General features: G+C 46.5%; 1 protein-coding gene across 5 annotated transcripts in view; it reads right to left on the reverse strand.

Annotated features, from left to right (window-relative positions):
- SMG6 (SMG6 nonsense mediated mRNA decay factor) overlaps positions 1–5,000 on the reverse strand; it is a 248,513-nt gene that overhangs the window by 144,788 nt on the left and 98,725 nt on the right. The gene's annotated exons all lie outside the window — the stretch shown is intronic.

Genomic DNA, 5,000 nt, shown 5'->3' on the forward strand with positions numbered 1-5,000 from the left:
GCTGTTGACATAAAATTCCTCGATTTTTCAACAGCATGACCTCACATTATGGATGGAGGCCCTCAATGGAAGACATGAGAATAGGGCCTTCTAGCTGGACATATCTCGAGCATTTGATGCAGTCTAGCATCCCCGCCTTGCTCTCCAAATTCACAGCCTATGGCATTCAAGGACAACTCCATACATGGCTTACAAATTCTACTCTCGTAGTCAACGAGTGGCTCTCAACGGGAAGCTCTCATCTCCTCTTCCTGTCAAGGCTGGAGTGCCCCAAGGCAGTGTTCTGTGCCCTGTCCCTTTCCCAATCTTTATTAACGATATCTCTGACTATCTGGAAATTTTTCAATCTCTTTGCTAATGAATCCACACTCAGCTGTAACATCGCTCATCCTTCAGATAGGCAGTAGCCTTGTCCCTCCTCTGACCAGCATGTGATTTTATCAAGGTCTGCAAACACTTAAAATATGTCTTTCAATCGTGACAAATCTCACACTCTTAAACTGTCTCTCTGAAAGTATCCATCTTGTCCACCCCTATGTCCTACTCCAGCCTGCATTCTTCCCCACATCACCTATTTCTCCAAGTCTCCCTCTATTTTGTTCCTCATCCCTCTGCTGTTGGTGTTTCCCCCTCTCTTTCTACAGTTCCTTTTGTTCTGTTACATCCAGATCTGTTCTCTGTTCCAACTCCTCCACGACCATCGACATTGTGTACAAAAGTCACAACAATGAGGAATTCAGTAAATATATGGTATGCCCTGTGATTTAAAAAATAATAAATAAATAAAAACCTTTTCACTTCTTAGCATCTGCACCCAGGATAAAGCAGAGCATTGAAGATGTCAACTATAACTTTTTTGATGTTATAAGGAGGTTATGATTCTGAGCAACGCTGGGATTACGGGAGCCCTCGGAAGGTGAAGAAACAGCCTGTGTTTCTTTGGCAACAAACAAATTGGTTGCTTTCTTCACTAATATTACGCCATTTCACCCTCTGCCATGTGTCTCGACACCAGGAAGTCTTGCAAATTTCTACATTCCAAGTGTAAGCTTTCTGCTCAGCTCAACTCGTTTGTCCTCTTTTTCTACCATCTATGGAAGCTCATTCAACTTGCCTTGCTGAACCCTCTAATCCATCAACATGGTACCTTGTTTCTTTATCATTTCATTCCTATATTTTCACAATATTTTTCCTTCTGCCGTTAAGCTTGTTTATCTAGAAGTCCAACATCTAGATGTAAGACACCGCTCGTTAATTCTTCGTTTGGCTTTTGAATGAGACGACATCTGTAGAGAAAGTAAGTGATTATATTCACAAAAATTAAAAAGTTGGAAATGAGTTTTGTACGATTGCAAATTCTGAGTTCCAATATAAGAGACTTTGATGCTCCTGGATACAGAGGTTCAAGCCTGGTGCTGTTTAAGGGTTAAGGTGGCTGGCGTAAGATCTTAGGGTCTGGTGTTTGAGCCCCTGTTTAGCTGTTGAAATAACACCAGGTGGGTTGACTCAATCTGTCATCCTTCCGAGGTTGGCAAAAATGAGTACCAGATTCCTGCGGTAATCAGCCATTGGAGTATCCTGCGTCAGAGGGGTGACCCATCCAGGATTGTACTCCTTAGCTAATGAAACTGTTTCGACAGCCCTCTGCACCTCAAGGCGTGAAAAGAATGATTAATTATTTGTTACGTACAAATACATACAACCTGTCGTTTCGTTGATGGGAATATTAAGGGGGGTGAGAAAGAGGGAAGGGGGGGGGAAGAGAGAGAGAGAGAGAGAGAGAGAGAGAGAGAGAGAGAGAGAGAGAGAGAGAGAGAGAGAGAGAGAGAGAGAGAGAGAGAGAGAGAGAGAGAGAGAGAGAGAGAGAGAGAGAGAGAGAGAGAGAGAGAGAGAGAGAGAGAGAGAGAGAGAGAGAGAGAGAGAGAGAGAGAGAGAGAGAGAGAGAGAGAGAGAGAGAGAGAGAGAGAGAGAGAGAGAGAGAGAGAGAGAGAGAGAGAGAGAGAGAGAGAGAGAGAGAGAGAGAGAGAGAGAGAGAGAGAGAGAGAGAGAGAGAGAGAGAGAGAGAGAGAGAGAGAGAGAGAGAGAGAGAGAGAGAGAGAGAGAGAGAGAGAGAGAGAGAGAGAGAGGATGGAGCGAGGAAACAGGAAGCTAGGAAGGGAGTGAAGAGCGAGGAAATGGGGGGGGGAAGCGATGCCTCACCAAACATTATTATACACTCTGGGAGGAGGGCTGGGAGCAAGGAGGATGGAGGAGAGAGGTGGGGGGGGGAAGTGGGGAGGGGGAAGGAGTTTGTGAAGAGATAAGCTTGAGGGGAGGGATTTCTGGACTTGCATTTAGAAGTGGGACTTGTGGAGAAGGGGTGGGGAGGCAGGGGGGAGAGGGGTAGCACAGGATTGAATTAAATGAGGTATGTTAAAACAGCACGTTATTAGAGCGTGAGGGTAGGGGGAAGGAGGGCAGCGTGATGGAAAGGGAAGGTAGGGTGAGGGGAAGGGAAGTGAAGGGAGCATGAAGGAAAGAGAAGGCAGTGTGAGGAGAGGGGAAGGGAAGGGTGACAAAACGTGCCCAAACAGCAACTTTTTCTTTTTAACTGCCGGGTTTTTTGTAAAGCCGGACGGGACCATCTAATCCCATGCTATCTACCTGGCAAAGGCCTGCCTGCATGCTCGTGACCTTTGCACCCTTCCGGTCAGCTCACTCCGAATCTGATTCGTACATGATACATACACTCAAGGGAAGCCATTTTAAAGCAAAACAAAACTGTCAGTCCTTAACAGTCCACATAACAGAGGGGAAGCATGGGGAAGGGGTAAGGGAGGGAGGACAGAGAGAACACAGAGAGAGGACAGAGAGAGGACAGAGAGAGAACAGAGAGAGAACAGAGAGAGAGAGAGAACAGAGAGAGAGAGAGAGAGAGAGAGAGAGAGAGAGAGAGAGAGAGAGAGAGAGACAGTGAGAGAGAGAGAGAGAGAGAGAGAGAGAGAGAGAGAGAGAGAGAGAGAGAGAGAGAGAGAGAGAGAGAGAGAGAGAGAGACAGTGAGAGGGAGAGAGGGAGAGAGAGAGAGAGAGAGAGAGAGAGAGAGAGAGAGAGAGAGAGAGAGAGAGAGAGAGAGAGAGAGAGAGAGAGAGAGAGAGAGAGAGAGAGAGAGAGAGAGAGAGAGAGAGAGAGAGAGAGAGAGAGAGAGAGAGAGAGAGAGAGAGAGAGAGAGAGAGAGAGAGAGAGAGAGAGAGAGAGAGAGAGAGAGAGAGAGAGAGAGAGAGAGAGAGAGAGAGAGAGAGAGAGAGAGAGAGAGAGAGAGAGAGAGAGAGAGAGAGAGAGAGAGAGAGAGAGAGGACACAGAGAGAGAGAGAGAGAGAGAGAGAGAGGACACAGAGAGAGAGAGTCAGTGAGAGAGAGAGAGAGAGAGAGGGAGAGAGAGAGAGAGAGAGAGAGAGAGAGAGATATAGAGAGAGAGAGAGAGAGAGAGAGAGAGAGAGAGAGAGAGAGAGAGAGAGAGAGAGAGAGAGAGAGAGAGAGAGAGAGAGAGAGAGAGAGAGAGAGGACACAGAGAGAGAGAGAGAGAGAGAGAGAGAGAGAGAGAGAGAGAGAGAGAGAGAGAGAGAGAGAGAGAGAGAGAGAGAGAGAGAGAGAGAGAGAGAGAGAGGACACAGAGAGAGAGAGAGAGAGAGAGAGAGAGAGAGAGAGAGAGAGAGAGAGAGAGAGAGAGAGAGAGAGAGAGAGAGAGAGAGAGAGAGAGAGAGAGAGAGAGAGAGAGAGAGAGAGAGAGAGAGAGAGAGAGAGAGAGAGAGAGAGAGAGAGAGAGAGAGAAAGACAGAGAGAGAGAGAGAGAGAGACAGAGAGACAGACAGAGACAAACAGACAGAGAGACAGAGACAGAGACAGACAGAGACAGTACGATTTCACAGGCTGTCATCCTTCTGAGTTCAGCAAAATGAGCACCAGAATACTGGTAATAGGGGCACTGCATCAGAGGCACAGCTGCACCCCTAACCAATGATGCAACCAGCAGCCAAAAAGGCAGCACACGATGGGAACTTACAGTTTAAGTGTTCGATGTGAGCACCTCCACGCACACAACATGCATTCACACGAATTACGAAGTTTTCAATGACATTTCTGCAAGTTTTAATGGTTACTGTCTGCACATAAGCCTCAACTGCTGCCTTCAGATCAGGTTCAGATCTGGGGTGTTCCTGGTAGACGTTATCCTTACAAGCTCCCCAGAGGGAAAAAAAAGAACCCAGCGGATTGAGGTCAGGGCTGTGTGGAAACCATTCATTTTCCATGTGCAAACTGAGAACTCATCCAAATTTTTGATGTAGAAAGGCAATTGTTTCATTGGCTGGATGCGGGGTAGCACCATCTTGCATGAACCAGTCACCGGGGATTGCATTACTCAGCGATTGCTTCAAATTTTAGTTAAATGCATTGACAATCGACCGGTATCGTTCTTCATTGATGGTAACCGTTCTTCTGTTTTTGTCTTCAAACCAATATGGCCCAAACACACCTCTGTAGCTGACAGCCACAAAAGCAGTGACTTTCCGACCCTTAAGCGACTTCTCTTCAACCTCGTCTGGACGTTGACTTCCCCAGAAAATGTTGTTGTGTGAAATGAAAGCAACATTGATGTGAAAGTGTTCCTTGTCACGAAACCACACATCGCAAATCCAATTTGGGTTTGCCTCAATGTACTGCTGCAGCATCTCACACACAGCGACTCATGCTGCTTTATCCCCATCGGTCAATTTATGGGCTTTTGTGATATGGGAAGGAAAGAGGTTTAAATGTTGTTTTCATACTTCGTCTGATACTGCTGGGAGTGATACCCAGTTCAGCCGATCTTTGTCGATGCGGTTTCCTCGGACTTTGCATGACTGACTCAAACTAATTCCATGTTTCTTTCACACCGTACACTTCTTGGGCGACCGGACCAACCTTCCCTTGTTAATGTTGAGAATCGTCCCTTCACTTTTTAACTTTTTCACAAGTTTTCAAA

Source organism: Eptatretus burgeri, chromosome 4, assembly GCF_056783735.1.
Source record: "Eptatretus burgeri isolate ZD-2024b chromosome 4, Ebu_testis_v1, whole genome shotgun sequence".
NCBI classification, from domain to species: Eukaryota; Metazoa; Chordata; class Myxini; order Myxiniformes; family Myxinidae; genus Eptatretus; species Eptatretus burgeri.